General features: G+C 43.7%; 1 protein-coding gene across 6 annotated transcripts in view; it reads left to right on the plus strand.

Annotated features, from left to right (window-relative positions):
* The first annotated feature begins 782 nt into the window (after nucleotides 1-782).
* The window catches only part of TANC2 (tetratricopeptide repeat, ankyrin repeat and coiled-coil containing 2), a 147308-nt gene continuing 128936 nt past the window's right edge, over nucleotides 783-19154 (plus strand). For 3 of the 6 annotated variants that reach the window (XM_036399000.2, XM_036399003.2, XM_054517461.1), the window contains exon 1: nucleotides 784-1082. The gene's annotated coding sequence lies outside the window, so the exon portion shown is untranslated. Of the gene's footprint in view, nucleotides 1083-1392; nucleotides 1701-19154 lie in introns of those variants that run through there. The other 3 variants (XM_036398998.1, XM_036399002.1, XM_036398999.2) reach the window with 2 other exon arrangements.

The raw sequence follows: 19154 nt of genomic DNA on the forward strand, positions 1-19154 counted from the left end.
CCTTGTCCTGCCTCTCCAGGCCCTTGTAAATATCTCCATCTTTCTGGTAGGCTGCCTTCAGGTACTGGAAGGAGCAATTAGGTCACTCACGCTGGACAATCCCAATTCTCTCAGCCTTTCCTCAGAGCAGAGCTGCTCCACCTCTCTAATCATCTTCTTGGAGGGAGTCCAGAGGAGGCACCAAGTCCTTCCTGGGACCCCAGGGCTGGAGGCAGCCCTGCAGGTGGGGTCTCACCTGAGGGGGACAGAGGGGCCCTGGGCCTGCTGCCCACAGGGGTTGGGGAGGCAACCCAGGGTAGATGGGGCTGCGAGCGCACATGGCTTGGGCATGTCCCGTTGCTCGGCCACGGCCACGGCCGCGTTCCCCGTCCCCGGCGGATCCTGCCCCCGCCCGCGCGCCCCCAAAGTTTCCGTGGCTCGCCGGGCGCGGGCGCTGCTCCCCCGCTCCCGGCCGGGGCTGAGTCCCGGCGGCCGGGTGTCAACGAGGCGCATCCCCCGCCGCCTTCCGCAGCCGCGCCAGGTACGGCCGGGGAGGAAGGGGTGGGGAGAGGAAGGAAGGAAAGGAAGGAAAGGCAATGCGGGCAGCGCGGAGCCGACGGCAGCGCTGCGCTCTAGAGGAGCGTGGCGCGCCTGTTTTGTATAACCGTGCCCTCGTCACGAATCCGCGCTTGGCCGCGCCCCTCCGTGCGCTCATGGGGGGCGGTGGGGAAGGGAGCCCCGGGAGCGCGCGCGCCCGCGCGCCGCTTCCCTTCCCCGCCCTCCGCGGGCTCCCGTGAGACGGCGGCGGCGGCGGCGAGCTCGGAGCGACCGAGCGAAGGAACGGGGGAAGGGAAGAGGAAAGCGGCAGGGGAGGAGCGGCGGCTCCCCCGAGGAGGCCGCGGCGGGCGCGGACGAACGGGCGGAGGGGGCGCTGTAGCGGGCGGGCCGGTGAAGGAGCCGCCGAGGAGGGGCGAGAGCGGCCGCCCCCCCGTCCCCTCCCATTCGGGCGCGCGCTCGCCGCGGCGGCGGCGGCTCCCGGCGATGCGGTGAGAGGGAGGCGCAGCCGCGCTCTGTGAGGGGCCGCCGGGAGCCTCCCGCGCCAGGTAAGGACCAGCGGAGCGCCGGGCGCGAGGGCCACAGGGCGAGCGTGGGACGCGACGGGGACGCACCGTGATGGGGCAACGCCCGGCGGTCGTGAGGAGGGGGCTGGAGTGGGGGGGGGGAGATCGCGATCCCCGCCACGCCCCTCCCGCGGGCGGGGGACGGGGCCGAGGGCACCGCAACAACGGGGCTGGGGCGGGGGGCTCCTCCCCGCCGTTCCCGGGCAGGGCGAGCCGGCGCTGTCGGTGCCTCGCTCATTCGATTGGGATGCGGCGGCGGCGGCGGCGGCGAGCGCCGGGAAAGGCGGGGTCGGCGCGGAGCAGCGAGTTTCTCAAAATTCTATTTCTTCAATGAGAAATTGACTGTTTTGTTCAGAGAGGAAATCGACCGTTTCGTTTAGCGAGCAAGCGGCGCGCGGGGGGGGTCAGCGATGGGCGTTTTTTGCGCCCCATCCATCCCCTCGGGCCCGGCGGGGGCTGTAGCGAGGCCGTTTTCCTCGGCCCGTGTTTAGCGGGAGGTGCCGCAGGTACCGCGCACGTGATGCGGGCGCGCACCGGCCTCGCCCCCGCTGCTGCGGGCACCGGCAGGGTTAAACGCCCTCCCTGTGCGCCCTCGGAGGGGTGAGTAAGGCGTGTGGAGCCCAATGACACACGCTCTATCTCTCCGTTACAGGCGTGGGTTGGTCGGTGGGGGCTAAAATGCAAAAAAAAAAAAGCGATGCGAGATGATGATGATGATGATGATGATGAGGCAGACGGCGCTCGGATGGGTGTTTTGGAAGGAAAAGGCAGATTCTCACCGCCGTTTGTGCTGGGAAGTTGCGGGGCTGGTGTCGGCGAGCTGGTTTAGGCAGCGATGGACCAGTGTGGGTTTTAGGCTTTTATCGAGGTGAAAATAGTGCAAGGAAAATGAAATAGCTGGAGAACTTAAATAAATTATGGGGGCTAATTAGCGCTGCTGGGGAGTGCAACATAGCTGCGGTATAGGAGCAAAGGCAAATCAATGTTGGGTCGGGAGGAGAAGGAGAAATACTGCAAGCGTGCTGTGGAGAGCAGCAACATGGCCAGGAGACCCTGCCAGCAGCATTGCTCAGGCTGGAGCGTGGAATGATTCCTGTGAAATGCTAAAGGTTGTTAATTTTCCTTATTTAATCTTCAGAACTTCATTTCCAAACCTGCACCTGGGAACATCCGTTCCTAAGGTGTGAATTAGAAAGGAAAAAGGAGCTGGTGTAATAAGTGCCTTTTGGTGAGAATTATTTTGAAGAGGATTTGCTGGGTACAAGTCACATGAGGCTTTTTACTGTGTGGTGAGAGACACCTTAGATTATGGGCACTTGGTGTGGGGGAATGTTTACCTACGAAATGCACGATAGACCTGTGGTTGATTGAAGAAAATGCAATATTTTGCCATTTGCCAGAATCAAAATCTCATTTTTTTGACTGCAAACAAACTGTTGGTGGAAAGAGAGCAGCAATGCTTAGGCAAAGACTATCTTAGCCAGTTTGAGGTCTGTGGCTTTTATGACTCTTGGGCTTCTAAGAAAATAAACAAACTACTCGGAGTTGTGCTTCTTTTCTGTAGTGACTTTTCCTAAGGGCATCCTACACAGTGAGAGACTGTGTTCAAATTTACCCCAATTCCATTGGAGTGGCAGGGTCGTATCCTGTTTGGATCTCTGCTGTGGTCATGGAATATTGGAGCACGCTGGCCTGCAATGTAGACTTGTAATTACTGTGTGAATTACTGCTTACATATTCAGGGTAACTGGATGACTAATATAATTTTATAAAATAAACTCCCTTATCAGTATTGATTGCCTTGTAGCAATTCCTCTCTTGTTCTCATCTTTCTGTCTTTTCCATTGGTTTTCCCATGATCCTGTGTGAGCTACTGGGTCGGTTTAAATTGCAGGTTGCATGCAGTAGATTTACTTTCAGCTAAACCTTTAGAAATCCCAGTGATATATATGTTAATGTTGAGAAGTCCATGAGCATACCTGCTATGTGCAGGGAATTTTTGCGAGATGAATTTTTTAATACATTACAGACAAGCATCCCCAACTTCCTGCTTGCAAATTCTCACTTATTAATATTAATGACCATAAATGCAAATGGTTTCAGGCCCAAATATGTATCACACACAGCGTTGTGCACTGTTTACTCTTGAGTTTTGCAGGTGTAAGTTTATATACAATTCCAGAAGAGCACTTTGATGCCAGGCCTGCTTGTGACACATTGAAGTTATTTATACAGTGTATTCATTAGTTTATAGTCTTGTATTTTCTTTAATTTCAGGACGCTTGTTAAAGTTCATAGTAGTATATCTTACTTTTTTTGTTAGACTGAAAAAGAAAAACAATAAGAGGGAAGCCAGAAAACTAGAACAACCTCTTGGTACATTAAAAACAAAAAAATGGACCCGTGACTCTCCCAAATCTGTGCATGGTTTTTCTCATTAGAAAAAGAGAAGGATTATGTCCTGTCTTATGTTTTATCAAGATTTCCCTTTTCTAGAGGTGGTTAAACATGAGATCAGCTGAGAGCCTGGTAACACCTGTAATCCCATATTTTGCACTATTAAAAAAAGTCTTTTGCTTTGAAATTTTTTTCAAAAGCAAAATCCTTGTTTCTTGTCTCTTTGATGTATAAACATTGATTCTTTCAACTTTTGAGGATGAATTTTCTTCCGAGCACAATGGTTATTTCCTTTGACAAGGTAATTTCCTTTGACATCCAGACAGGCAAATGGCTTTGGGTGTTGTTTCTTGATGAGGTTGGGCAGATTTTAAGGAGCTGTGCTGAATCATTATCCTGTTCTCCCAGCCTCAGTGTTGTGGACCCTCTGTCGTGTGCTGCACTGAGCTTTTGAGCAACTGTTGTGTGAATGACAGCTGTTTATTTTGTGGAGTTAATTTCTTGCTGGATCAACGAGCTAAACTTCACCTGTGGAGCCTGAAAGTGACAGGAGGAGGGTGCAGGAGCAGGAAATGGAGTAGCTGAGTTTATCCTTGATGAGCTCTCTGAATGGTTGATCCCAGTTGGGATCTTGTGTCTGCAGTGTCGCACAAAGCCTTAAAATGGCACCTTTTGGTGTACAGCGGGTGAGTGATTTATGTTTAGTACTCCACAAATACTCCCAGGCTTGCAGCCTTTGTTATGCCATTGGTTATAACCCTTGCAGTCAGCCTGATCAGTAATTTCAGGTTTTGTGCTTTGTTTCCAATGTGATAAATGTGTGCTCACCCCCAGGAATTCTTTCAGCGTCCACAGGACATGTGAAGCTCTGTGGTGACACAGGACACGGTGACATGGCCAGGAAGGGCTGTGGGAGGTTACCATGGTTGTCACTGGTAACAGAACTGGGCCCACTGGTTGTTTTTGGCTCTTATAGTTCAAGTCTTTTACCAAAACGTGGCCCTGTGTGAGCTACTGTGAGGAGAATTAGCTCCAGCCAGCCCAGAATGGCACCTTCATTTGAACTGGAAAGTGGAGCACGTGCCTGTTGCACTCACTGGAGATAAATTAGTGCGCTTGGAGCTCACTGCACCTGGAAATACTTGATCCAGTGAACTGGGTCGTTTGTCTCTGGTTTATTCGCCAGCTGGATTTTATGAGCTTGGAAAAACCAAATTCTAGTTATGTTCCTCAGAATGGTTCCAGTCCCATTATTGTATGGAGCTAAAATGCAGTTGTTTGTTTTACATGAATTTCAAAAGTGATTACTTTAAATGCAAACTCTACATTACTTGAAGGAAATAGCACTTGTTTTGGAGACTTGCATTAGAAAGGGAGAAACTGGGAATTTAGAGCCCAGACCCTTGTGAAGCTGTGCCATCCCTGGGTTCCTCAGGTTTCCACTTCAGCAGCCTGTGATGAAAGGATCTAGTTTAACAAGGATGCTGGACACATTGGAGAGGAATTTGGCATGGAATTGCCCGTGGGATTCTGAGGAGAGAGCAGAAGTTGCTTTACCAGGTTGTGAATAAAGATGCTGTATGTTCTGGGTGCTGTGGTAATGGGGCTGTGGCGTTTCAGCTCCTCAAGAAGAGAGAAATCTTTGAATCTCTTGAGTCCCCTGAGCAGCCTGGCTTTCTTCCTGGGTAGCATTTATTCCCTATCCTTCCAAAATTCATCAAATAACAGAATTTATACCGTGGCATCAGAAACTCTATCTTGCAAAATACTCTGTAAGAAAACATTAATTAGTAATGATAAAACATAAAAAGTACCGTGTGCTTCTTTGACTCAGCTTTGGGTCTGTGCCACGTTGCATCATTATTTGATTTTGAAGGAATCATTACTTATTCATGGCTTTTATAAAATCCAAGTAATAGTTGGGTTTCTATGTATTCTGCATAAAGCAAACTTTGGTCTAAGTTTTGCTTCCTCAGTAATTTTTATAACACTTTGGCAAAGTTTTTTCCTGCTCTGAGTGTAGGGCTTATTTTCTAAAAGTGTTGCTTTTTTTGAACTGAAAATTTGAGTAGGTTTGTTTTTTTTTTTTCCCTTCCTCTCCCATCCATCCTGCTGCATTGTAAAGATGAGGATTATTTAGCTTTACTGAAGAAGTAACCTGAGGTAGGAATCCTTAAGAGCCAATTTGGCAGAGGCACATGCAGATACTTGAGGAACATACAGGATCCTGGTGAGTTCATGTTACTATTCCTATCCAGGCAGGTCCCTGCATGCTGCTGGAGCCCTGCTGCTGCTGAGCAGGGATGTTGTGTGAGCTAATGGCAGGGAAGTAATCTGGGAGAGTGGTGCTGTCTCTTGAGCTGGCATCATTAATGAACAGCGCAATGAATCATGCATGTTGACATTTCAGCTCTTACCAGTATTTGTTATTTATTTGTCCTTTATGGAAAGAACATATTTGTGACCGAAGGAAGATCTCCCTGAGCAGCCTGGGAGCTCTGCAGGGTGAGGGCAGGCTTGCTGTTAATGCCACTGTTTGGCTGCACAGGGATTTGTTGTGAGAGATCTTTCATAATTTCAGAGTCTTGGAGCAACTTGTTGCTCATTAGTTGTTCACTTGTACTTAATGAGAAAGAATCCAGTGCTATGTGCGGAGTGGAGGACCTGGGCTAGATGAATGATCCTTTCTTGCACCACAAGCAGTTCTATTCATGGTGCCCCATTTCTCAGAAGTTCCTGAAAAGTCATCTGATGAGCATTTGTGACCTTCCTGTGCCGATCAAAGCGGAGAGGCTGAAAGCTGGGCTTGTTCCTCACTGTGCTGCAGGCGTTTGCAAATACCAAGAGTGTGTCTGCCACTATCCCAGCCTTCCCAGGGCTTGGAAGGATGGACACAGCCCTTCTTGCTGCTCTTTCCTTGAGTTTCTTAGTTCATAAATTTGGTGATCATTTCTTTTAAAGTAGGTTGCATGTGAGACAGCAGAGGTCTGCTTGTCATTTGAAATTATTTGTCTTTATATCCACATTTCCATATGCTCTGGTTTTCTGCCATTGGAATTAGCTGCCTCGGTTTTCAGAGATCAGATTTGCACATTTCCAGTGTGTAATAGTTGAAGCTCATATCACACCACTAATGAAATTCAGCTGACTGGTTGAACTGCATCTTTTACCCTCATCTACAGGGAACAATTTTAAGATTAAAATATAGAATAGCCTGACAGTTGAGGAAAAATTCCCAAATAACAATGAATAGGGCAAATGCATCAATTTTCTCTGAGCTCCTCACTTTATTGGTGAATATTCAATTGTCTTATTTGTACTTACATCAGCTGTAATTGCTAATTTTGCTTGGATTGTAGTGATCTCAAATTTAAGATTTGTAATGATCTCATTAATGTAAGAAGTATTTTGGATAGGTGAATTGTTATTTGCAGTAAAAGTGACATTGAGTATTTGTTATTAGTTAATAAGTGTGAGAAAAGAGATGGTCAATTTGTATTTTATGATGGGGAGCTTCTTATTTACTTGCTTTCTTTCCAAGTATTTGGGGTATTTATTTGATTTTCCCCTTCATGCCTGTACAATTTCCATGGCAGGTGCAATAATATTTGACAGATTGCTGCTATTTTTCTGTATTCAGATTATTTAAGCAAAATGCTTTTTTACAAAGCAATCAGTAGGAAACACCTCAGCTGCAATTTATATTTTTATATGCCTTAATGAGTAAGGCTTGTATATGGGTGTCAGTGGTTTCCTCCTTTGTTTGTGTTCTCTTCAGGTGTCTTTCCTAAAAATTTGTGTTTTCTTCATCGTTTGGATGAGAACCTTGATGAACCAGAGAAACCAGCAGTGCATATGAAAAATACCAAAATTAAAGGCAGAGTATAAAATCTTCCAGAATGGGAGTTTGAATACTTGTAGTGGTCGGTCCTTTTATTTACCTCTTTAATAACAAATGACTTTCCCTTTTGCCTTATCTTCCATTGTCTTGTGTAGGATTATTCTCTGTCTAGAAATCATTTTTGATAGCCAGGTGCCCTTAATGTTCCAGATAATGGCGTGAAGAGGCCCTAGTAACAAGAAGATAAAGGTACAAAGTGCTTCTGTAGAAATGAGTTCTGTGTTTTTAATGCTGGGAGGTATCAGTGGGAAAGCCTGTATGTTCTGGAGCTCACCAGGGCTGGGGGATGGCAGCATTTATTCACTCATTATTTAGGGTGCTTGGAATTTGAAATTGCTCAAGAAGTGGTGTCTTTTCAGGCCCAAGACCCCTGTGCTACTCCTGTTTCTCCTTCAGAGCAGGCACGTTCCAGGTTCCCTGCCTGAGCAGGAGAAGATCTGGGAGCAGAAGGGGTCAGTGACTGAGTAGATAATTGGAATGGGCTTATCCAGGCTGTTCCTGCAAGTCTTCAGAGGAAAGTCTGCAGCAAAGAGCAGTTTAGCAGGCAAACAGATAAACAACTTTCTATCCTTCAGGGATTTTCTGGAATAGAATATGGAAGGGTTCTGAGAGAGGGAAAACTGAGGTAAAATAGTGAGGATAGAATTTTAGAAATCAATGATGCTTGGAGAAGGGAGGCAAAAGGATGTGTGAGTGGGTATAACTTTTATGAGAGTTGTTAAACTGAGTCTGTGAAGGGGTGCAAATGCAAGTGGATAGTGTGATTTGAGTGATCAAATCAATGCTCGTGTCTGCAGATTTTGCTGGTTTATCCCAGCTTGCAGGCTCTGGTGTTCTTCATGTGACTTTATTTTTAAGGATATTTGCAAAATGATTTGGGTTGTGGCAGGCATTCAGTGTGTGTAGCTGTGTGCTGCTTCATCTGTTACTTTCTGTATAAGTTGGAGTCTAATGCTGATTATCTTTCCCAGCAGCTTTTGCAGTTCCACATAATCTTAGTTTAATAGGTAATTTCTATTTTATGGAGGGACAAATTCCCCATTTTCTTGCTTAATGGGTTTCTCTCCTCTTACTCAAATGATTTTCCTATTTAATATTCAGTGTAAGATTTGATTAGAAGACCCCAACTCAGTTTCCTGCTGCTTCACACAGTTGTTAGTATGAGATACTCAGCTTCACAGTTAAAACATCTGTGTTTGATTGAAATCTTTCTGAGCAGCTTTTCATTGGCACCAGCCTTTGGTTAATACCTGCATGGGGGCCATGACATCCCCTTGTTTTCTTGGAGAGGGGATTTAGTGTAACAGGCACCATGAAAGAAAGGACTGTTGGTCTTTGAAGGCTGAAACTGCAACGGAGCTACAAGTGCCCGGCCTCTTTCTCTTCATTCTGGCAATATCATCTCTGTCTTGATTTAGAGAAAGTGAAGAAGCTGCAATGCTGACAGCAGGCAGTGCTGCTCCACCTCCTCAGCAGAGGTGGAAGGGACCATCTGGCACCATGTGGGTAGCAGTTATCCCAAAAAGTAATAACAGTGGGAGTTCTTGCCAGTTACAAGTTGTGATCACAGGCCAAATGGTGTCATTCTAAATCAGTGTACGTTTTCAAAGAGAAAGAGATGCAAGTATTTATTTTTGCCAACTTGAGAAGTATTTTCAGTCATGGGGGGCTCTGCTGGGGTTTTAGTTGCTGGCATTTGAGAGAAGGTGTGAGGGGAGTAAGTCAGACGAGTGTGGCTGTGATGCCTGCTAGACCAGCTCCTAGGCACTAAAAAAAATGGGCTTTTTTTTGGTATTATGTAAGCCTCAACTTGATGAATCCATGAAACTGGGGAATTTTTTTGAAGGCTATATAATGGTCTGTTGATTTGATTTAGACTTTACCCAGTGGGGACTGAAGATCTGAATCTTTGGCACTATTAACTAATCTTGAACAAATTGCTGCTCTAAAATTAGAGAAACTTTGTAATGAGCGGGGAAAACTCTTCATCTCGCTTTTAGGATCACTTCAGTACGGTGGCCTGTGGTGTTTTTGTTTGAAAAGTTGGATGTGGCATAATCAGAAATGCTGTAGAGTGGCTGCAGAGCTGGTTACCAGGTTGCTTAGTAACCTGGGTGGAGGAATTGAGAGTGTACTGGTAAAACCTGGGGATGGCACTGGCTTTCAAGGTGCTGCAGGGATAGGAAGAAAGGATTAGATTCAAATGGGCCTTGGAAAATTAGAAGCTTGGAGAATGAGCAAGTTAATTTCTCAGCGTTTATTCAGAATAAAAATGGTCAGCACTATAAATACAGAAGAACAGGAGCAGCACAAAGTGCTGTAGAACATCTGAAATGAAAACTGCAAAAATATCATTTGCATGTACACAGAGCAAGGGAAATTTAGGGGGAGTTGTGAATTTGTGCCCTTTTTCAGACTTGGGTTCTTGCAGACTTGCTCAGACTCTATCAATACTTCTCAATATCAATACTGTGGATCAGAGTGGAGAAAGTTTCTGCACAGACACAGGCTTTGTTCTTCATCAGATTTTCTGGGTAGATGTAGCTGCTTTCCTGGCAGTGTACATTGTCTCAGCACAGGGACTTTGCCAGGGTCCTCCCTGCATGGCTGAAGCTGCAGGAATCCTCATGATGTGTCTGAGCTCTGCTTTGGACTCTGATTTTGCTGATTTCTTTGTGTGGTGGTTTTCTTGTTGTTTTGGTTTTTTTTAAACTGCTTCTGCCTCTTGTAAATGTCCTGAAGCCCAGTTTGTCAAATCTGGTCAATGAAGATTCTGTCCAAGCCTACTGAATACACCCCCAGTCCTTGCACTGAGTCAGTTTTCCATGTTGTGTTACTGTAGTTTGGACCTTTGGGAGTAGAAATCTGAGTTGAAATTGGTGGATACATGTGCAGATTTTTTAAGTGAGTTAACAAATGCTATTTTGTAAGTGTGTGCATGTGGTTGTTTAATCTGTTTACCGAATTATTTCTGTTAAGAAATGCACTTTAAGTCAGATACTCCATTTTGGAATAGTCACCTTAATTAGTTAATTTTTTGTGGCAAGTTTCAGTACTCACCTAAACCAAATCCATGGTATGGCTTGGATATAACTGTATACAGTGTGTTCTCTAATGTTGCTTGGTTACAATTAAAATTTTGCACTAAGAGAGCCATTACAAGAAACTTTTGCCCTGCTGTTGTCCTTGCAGACGGGCAGCTGAAAAAGCACATCAGGCCCTACAAGGAGCTGGCTGTCACCTTTACTGGTGACATGTACGTGTCTTTTTGTGTAGTCAAGGTTTTTTACTCCAGCATAACCACTAAAAATTAGATGCAAACAAACGTTCTTCATAAATGGAGGCAAAGAGAAAACCTTTCCAAGTTTGGATAAAACAATCTTTAAGGGGAGATTAAATCACGTAACATAAGGTCATTATCTGGAAACTGAGGAGCCATACAAAGCTCTCAAGTGATGAGTCCCTCTTTGTGTGCTCTGGGCTGGTTTTCCTCAGTTCAAGAGTCATGTAATATGCAGAATAATGTTGGTATTAATGATTACCTGTCTAGCTGTGGATGCAGCAGAGCTGAGTGTGGATGTGGACATTTATTTACCCTTCTCAGACGTCACATTCTGCCACCTGTGCTCTCGTGTCTGGTGGACGTGAGTGCTGGCTGCAATGTGCAGCTCTGGAATTTGGGCAGCTTCAACCTCTCCTGTCAAGCATCTCTACCATAAATCCCCAGATTTATATCTGCTGGCGCTTTGCTCACAGTCTATCCACTTGTGCCGAACTTCTGTGCAAAGCAATTCTGCCTGCCTACATTCAAGAAGTGTCTTTCTGTATTGTATTAAGAGCTTATCCATATGCTTCAGGCTTGGAGCACAGGAAGTCTGCTGGCAGCAGGCCTGCTATTCCATATTCTGAGCTCAGGCTCTTTGTGAATAGCTAGGAAAAAAAAAAAAAACCAACCATAAATCACAACAAGTTGTTGACTGACTGATTTCTAGATAAGTTTTTCAAGAAAATTTGAATAAATATTAATATTATGTGTAAGAAAGGATGCGACACGGCTGGTTGGGGTGTAAACTGCCGGATGTGATTAAAAGGACCCACAAAATTGTTGTGTAGGATGCCTGTTTGTATTTTTAAGATGCTCTGTAACACATCATTCACATCAAATATAACTAGAGAGAGCCCAGGAAAAAGCACTCTGTGTCCATTCTCCCTCTTGAAAAATCCCGAGTTTCCACTCCTGGTGTCAAGTTGTTCTGTCTGAAGTGCTTGTGCTAGTGGGATTTGATCTGATTTTTTTTTTTTAATATTAAACAGAAATAGTGGAAATAGTGAAATAGTAAATGATTATTGAAAGTGTAACTACTTCATAAAATTGAATTTTATTATTCCAAATAAGAAACCACTTAAATATTAATCACTTCACTTACATGTTTAATGTGCCTAATTTGATGGAAAGATGCAATATTTATATCTGTTTGCCTTTTAGATAAAGGAAAGATGTCTCCAGATTCATATTGTGTTACTTGTGTACCTCTGGGAATTCTAGATTTTCCTTGAGGAGATGGATTTTATCTGTGTGCAGCTTGCTAACAGTCTTTTACTAAATAATATATAGAAATAATGTAGGCAAAAATGTAGAGAAGCCTGGAAATATTGTAAGAAAGCTCCAGAAAGAACCTGGTGTTTTTTCAACTGCGTTTTGTTTGTTTTCCTCCAGAAGTTGTTTTTACCCAGCACAGATATCAGATGATGAGGTTTGCACGTTGCTGGTTAGAGGAACATCAGCTTGGTTTTCCTTCCTTGTTTTGTGCCCTTCCTCTTCCTCCTCCCTCCCCCTTCTCATCCTGCTGCCGTTTTATCTTCGTGGCTTTGTTGAGTTGGGGTGGCAGGGCCAGGAGTTGCTCTCTGGTCCCTCGGGTGCAGGGTGGGTGTGGGTGGGCAGCAGAGCCTTGGGCAGGACCTGCTGCTCAAACACCACGGGTTTCCCTTCTGCTCGTGGGCGCTCAGATCTTCGGAGGTGAAACCATTTGTGTGAAGTGAAGTCTTCCCCCTCCTCATGCTTAGGTGGTTTTTATCATTCTGCTTGGTAGTCATGGGAAGGATTTAAGTAAATAATCACACAGAGGGGAAGCTCTTTCTCACTTTCCTCTTCCATCAGCGTGCAAACTTTTAAACCTTTAAAAGCAGCCATGGGAAAGTGTTGCTTGAGAGAATTACATGTGTGTGACAATAAAGGAAGTGTATGAGAAATGATTCTTCTTCCAAAGGGCACCAGTCTGTGCTGGTGTGCAGGACTGAGAGGCCTTGAGTGTGTGTCTGCTGTTGGCAGTGTCACCTTCAAAACCCCCTTGGGCTGAGCAAATCTGCTTGTGAGCATCCTGTGAGCTCTCCCAGAAAGATGTCAGGTCATCATCCCTATTCTGTGAGAGTCTTTTTGTATGGGAACTCTGCCTTCTGCTCTGTGCCTTTCAGTAGGCTGAAAGGAAATCCTTTCTGGGGTGCCAATCTCTGTATTTTTCCAGCATTCCTGGATACTTTTCCCTCCTGAGCTGTCCTGCTTGTCAGGATGACCCAGGAGCTGCCTGTGTGTGAGAGTAATGTTCTTTTTTTCTTCCTTGCTGTGAGTTGCTCCTGCAGATGCAGTTCTGTAAATACCAGGGCTTATATTTCTCACTATTGTCTTGTGCATCCTGAGGGTGAAGGAAGATGAGCAAATAAATTATTGGAGAACTCAGGTAGTGAAGATGACATTGAGGGAAGAGAGCAGCAAGGAGATGTTTCTGAGTTTGTAAATGTGTTTCCTGCATAGATAATTGCATCTAAATAAATGTGTGGATAGGCTGGTGGGGAGAGTAACTGAGAAGTGGTGAACTTAGTAATAATGTATTTTGAAAAGCTTGTGTGAAAAAGTCTCCCAATCTTCTAATGGAGCATTTAGAGAGAACAAAAGCTCATCTGGAGATTAAGACTGACTTGGTTGAGTGATTTAGAAGTCAGACAGGATTTTGACACATTTATACCTGTGCTAAAATGCCAGTCAACATCCTTCAGAATAGAATGGATCACTGCACTTGGGGTGACTTGCTAATCAAGGATGGATCAGCTGCTTTTTCTCCTTGAATGCACATATATTGCCCTTTCATGGCACCTTGGATCAAAGGTTTTAAAAATTATTATTATTATTATTTCCAAATAAATGCGAGGAAAGGGATTTTAAATTTTATTTAATACCCTTTTCACAAGAATTTGTTTGCATTCTGTATGTGGGGCAGTGGTTCAGGGGGTGGGTGCTGCTGAGACCCAGCTGTAAGGAATGTAGTTGTGGGTTTCTGATGAAAACTGCCTGGTGTTACAGATGCATTTATCTTATCTGCAGGGCAGGCAGGCTTGAGACTGGATTGGAATGCAAATCAGCATTATTTTTCTACACACCCTCATAGTAAAGGTTACAGGTCACCTTTTGCTCTAAGCAGCATCTTCTCAGTGGATGTTTAGTGGATTTTCACATTTAATTTTTAGCTGAGTATTGGAAGCTGGTAAATCTTCATTACTTTTTTCCCCCCCAAGTTCTTCTGAATTTACCATGTTGTTTATGTGTATTTGTAATAAGGTCTTTGAGACTTGGTGTCTTGTTGACTGCAACCTTTAATAGAGAATTTTATATGTTTTCCCTTTTTCTAACAATTTGATATAGTCCTTAAAATTTTTCTATGTGGATGTATTTATAGCCATCATTTATATTCTTCAGCAGTCTGGAAAAATGTAGCAAGAGTACATTTAGAGAGGACTAAGTAGCATTTTTGAGCTGGCAGTGGGGAATGGGGTAAATTACCCTTCAGTATTAGACATTAATCTGTCTAATTGCTGCCTGAGTTTTCTACACATTTTAGAGCAAGCTAATAAAATGTGCCCTGACACAAATGATTTTATACAAACAAATATAATTGAGAGGTAAAGAGAAGGGGTGTAGTTAATAATACTGAAATTCATTCCTTATCTTCCTCTTTTAATTACTGCAGGGGTGTAGTTATTTTAAGTTTGCTTACATAGATTCCACTAAGCATTCCACTTTACTGCCAATGTAGTGTGAGTACTTAAAGCAGGTGGAGTTGGTAGCAAAAACAGCCTGTGAAAAATGCTTTCCTGAGCATGGTGACAGATATTTTTAATTAACTGTTGCAGCAGTCATATTACAGTAATTTTGCAGCAGTAATAACTTCCTAGAAGGATTTCAAGTTCGGAATCTAATTCTCTACTGTCAAATTACCTAGAACTAACACAGAATCTGTATTATGTGTCTCATACTGATACATGATTCAAACTGTGTTGGAAAGGAGGGAGCCTCTTTATTCTGGTGCAAGTGGAAGAATCCTTGTTTTCCTTGATAGAGCAGCACAGGGACTACCACAAAACCACAGTGTTTGTGCCTGTGTGTATTAGTGTATTAAAAGCAATTATTACACAAAAAGTCATGAGCAGAGTAACCTTTTAACAGCAGAGACCTTAGCTTGACACTGAAGGAGTAATTTTAGGTTCACTGTTGACTGGGTTGAGATTTTCTTGTTTTAGTTTCTTTTTCTGGTCATTGTTGCTCTGTGAATCTCTCCTGCAGTGGGCTGCAGGAGCAGCAGAGGAAATGCACTTCCTATACCCGGAAAACCAGAGGCAAGCACTCACTATGGGCTCTGCACAATGAGCTTGCTGGGAGAAGGAGGATGGCTTTTGGGTTTTTTCTGCAGGTTTCATTTCCTGTAATCCTAATTTACTGTAATCCTAATTGCCTGGGCTTTACAGAGCAGAGAAATGATTTCTTAGTCATCAGCTTTCCTATGTTTTCCTTTAGTATTTTAATAGTTTCACTTTAAAGGAATTTTTGAGATCTGTGTCAGCTGTTATGGAGAGATGTCGTAGTGGCTCAGTGGTTTGGTTAATAGAAACAAACTTGTGAATAAAGAGATTTTCATAAGAGTCGCTTTCATTCTGTTTCAGTTGTGTTGTGGGAGATATTTTAGAGCTGAGGAAGACTTGAAACAGGACATGGCTTAGGTAGCAAAGCAGTGATGGAGTACAGAGGAGCTGGGTGGCAGAGGAGATGCATTTTAAAACCAGTTGTTGGGCAAGAGTGAATGAAGCACGGATTTCAAGTGGAATATTACGGGTACATGGTATGGACCATGCTTGTCTCTCTGCATGATGCCCTTTAAATCCTTGCTGGAAGTGAGGTCCTGCTGCTTTTCATGTGTTTTTTAGTATCTGTGTTCACCTTCTTGCCTTGCTCAGTTCTTGGGAGGTGTTGCTGAGCTGGGGAGTTGCTTCCATCACGTATTGAGGAGGGATTTATTCACGGGTCTTGTGATCTCTAAAGGTTAACAAGTTAAATGACTGTATCACACAGATGGGCAGTGGGGATTATGAATATTGCTTTCATACAAGAGCCCAAAAGCTGAGAGCAGAGATTTTTCCTCCTTTGCTTTCCTTGTGTGTTTTTATAGAGCATAAAAGCTCTGGTAGCTGTGGAAATATGCCTTTTTTTAGATTTGTGTTAAGACTATCCTGAAGTGGTTTCTGCCGTATCATTTGCATTATTTGGCTTTAAAAGCAATGAACTTTGGAAAACATGCTACCCATACTTAATTTAGATGTAAGATAATCCGATCTAGCTACAAGATTCTGAACATTTCACTCTTTTTCATGTTTCTGACTCATTCTTGCTAAAGAAAAAAGCCTTTTTGATATGGGTGGTGATGCAGCCAGGCATTGCTGGATTTGCTGTAACGCATCTTGATGTCAGAAATGTTTTTCTGCAGAACTTGCCTGAGGAAATTTCAGACCATTGTTTCTTAATAGACATTGTTTCAGAGTATAATAAAGGTGAATCAGGGATTTTGGCTATGTTAGCTACAGCAAAGGAGACAATGGGCTGCTGTTTAAGGCTGAGACCAATGAATTGGGAGTGTAACCAAAGGGGTTACTTCAGCCAGTGTGTTTAAACTATGAGTTATAAATGAAGCCATTGTGTGAGTACATTTGAAATTACAGCACATAGCAGGCTTCAAAAGAATTCAGTGTTGTATACACGAACTCCACTCCACACTGTCCTCCTCAGCTAACAACACAATCAGGAGTTTATGGTTTCATCCCACAACCAGCAGCAAAAATGGAGATACACAGAGTTACAGTTCTGGCAAAAACAACTGTGGTTCCTCAGTCTGATGCAAGTGAGAACTGAAAGCCCAGTGAGAGTTTTTTTTAACAGGAGAAATCAGCTAACCATAAAGCAAGCTGTTAGGGGTCCAAAAAGGGAAATCAAAGAACCAAGTCCACAAAGCCTCGAGGAGATAAACAGTAGCAGGCAGAAAACATTGATAGTGAGAGAGCCAGAGTAAGCTGAGCACTTCCCAAATCCAAGGCTGAGTTACTTTCAATGTGACTCCTGAAAACTACATTACCATGGCTTAGGAAATTGGCTTTGAATGCCAAGCACCCTTTTAACTTATCCCAGATGTAAACCAAAACATTATACTGGCCTCAGGATCCTTGCCTGTGGCTCAGAAGTGCCTCAGTCACTTCAGCTGGCATTGGAAAAAGCAGAGGTGCAGTTGGCATTGCTGGTACAGGAGCATTGCAAAAAGCAGAGGTGCAGTTGGCATTGCTGGCACAGCAGCACTGCAAAAAGCAGAGGTGCAGTTGGCATTGCTGGCACAGCAGCATTGGAAAAGCAGAGTGCTTGCATTGCTGGTACAGGAGCATTGCAAAAAGCAGAGGTGCAGTTGGCATTGCTGGCACAGCAGCACTGCAAAAAGCAGAGGTGCAGTTGGCATTGCTGGCACAGCAGCATTGGAAAAAGCAGAGGTGCAGTTGGCATTGCTGGTACAGGAGCATTGCAAAAAGCAGAGGTGCAGTTGGCATTGCTGGCACAGGAGCACTGCAAAAAGCAGAGGTGCAGTTGGCATTGCTGGCACAGGAGCATTGCAAAAAGCAGAGGTGCAGTTGGCTTTGCCCTACCCCTCCTGCCTGCTTTCCTGCACTGTCCTTTCCCTGGTTTCACAGTGAAACCTGGTGGTGCTGCAGTTCCAGTGCTTTTCTGAGTCTCTCCAGCGCCAGAATGCTCGGGGACACTGTTCCCTTTCATTCTGGGAAAGGAAATACTCTGTGCATGACTCGTGGATGTAGACAAGGAGTATCAGAAAGTGTGTGTCAGAGTCAGTGATAACACAGCTGAGTTGGTTTGGGGTTTTAGACAAAGCCTCTACACTGCCCTCCCCCCCATTTTTAGCTTCACTAAAACTTTGGCAGTGATAGGTGAGATTATTCCATAAAGTTGCATAACCACAAAAACAAACTGATTTTTAAAATCAGTATCTATATTCTGTCCTATGGAGGAAATCTAATAGAGATGGAAGGAGGGGGATGTATTTTCCTCCACATTTGGAATGCAAATGTAGGCATGTATAATCATCAATAACTTATGGCATCATTCACTGAGGCAAATCCCAAATCCTATCCATTCCTTGGCATTGAAGAGCATGCACAACCAGGGGCAGCAAGAAGAAACAACAAAAAGAACTGGCTTGCTTCCCTTCTGGAGCCTACAGTATTGGAATACTTGAAATGAAAACCAGTCAAGAAATAATCAACACTCAGTCACACTTGTTCTCTCTCTAAAGCCATTGAGCAGATTTGCTGGTAAGAGTAGCATGACCCAAGATTTACACTTACTTATTGCTCCTTTCTGCTGTGGCACCACCACTAACTCTACATTGCTCCAACAGTCTCTGTCTGTCAGTTATTAAACATAGGATGGTAATTAGGGTGTGAAAATATGAGAGAGGTGAGGGCTGGGGACCACCAGGTACCATAAAACAGTGACAGCTCCTGCCCCCAGATTGCTGGGGAAAAGGTGGTAAATAGGCAAGTTTGTAAATTTTGATAGAAGTGATTAAGATGCTGAAAAATGCAATCCTTCATGAATAGGTTGGAACTATTTATGAGAAGAAAATAAAATGGGAGCTCCTTTTAATTGCAATATAAAAGCAGGAGCCTGAGTTGTGAAGAGCAGAATGTGGATGTCATCTAGATTTAACACACAGGGTGAGGTTTTTTTTTAAGGCATACGTGATAAGCAGAAAAATCTTAATTCAAATCGTGGTCACTTTTCTGATTTTTTTTTTTTCCATTATTCCATTGAGGTCTGGATGCTTTCCCATAATTATTTAGAGTGATGATCATGAAGAAACTGTTGCCAGCTTAAAATATGGTAGAGTGGATGCTTGTTTAATACTTTTGAAAATCAGCCAAGAGGTATCTAATTCTGGACTGGAGTGTTATGTTGTATGGTTTTATTTGTGGAATTCTCGATTTATCAATGGTCTACTTTCCTGTGTAATGAACTGTGTAAGTGCAGTCATTATGTATGGCAACATATGATTCAAATCTTACTTTTAATTAGAGAATATGAGGTTAAGAAGCCAAACTCTTTGCCAAGATGGAAACATGAGACTTTTTTTCCAGATTAGTCCCCAGTAAAATTAGGTCAGTCGTAGTTACATGACAGTCATTTAAAGAATGCTGTCATTTTCCTGATCTTTGATTTGTTACATGACAGACATCATTAAAACACACATTTGGCTTAGAAATTAATTATGCAAGTTAGAACTGAAATCAAGATTATTTTTAGTCAGTATGTATTTTGTTTCCAACATGTATATATGTGCAAAGAATTTAAACTGTGATTTGATTTGATTTTAGAATACCAT

The sequence above is a fragment of the Molothrus ater genome, chromosome 27 (assembly GCF_012460135.2).
Source record: "Molothrus ater isolate BHLD 08-10-18 breed brown headed cowbird chromosome 27, BPBGC_Mater_1.1, whole genome shotgun sequence".
NCBI lineage: Eukaryota > Metazoa > Chordata > Aves > Passeriformes > Icteridae > Molothrus > Molothrus ater.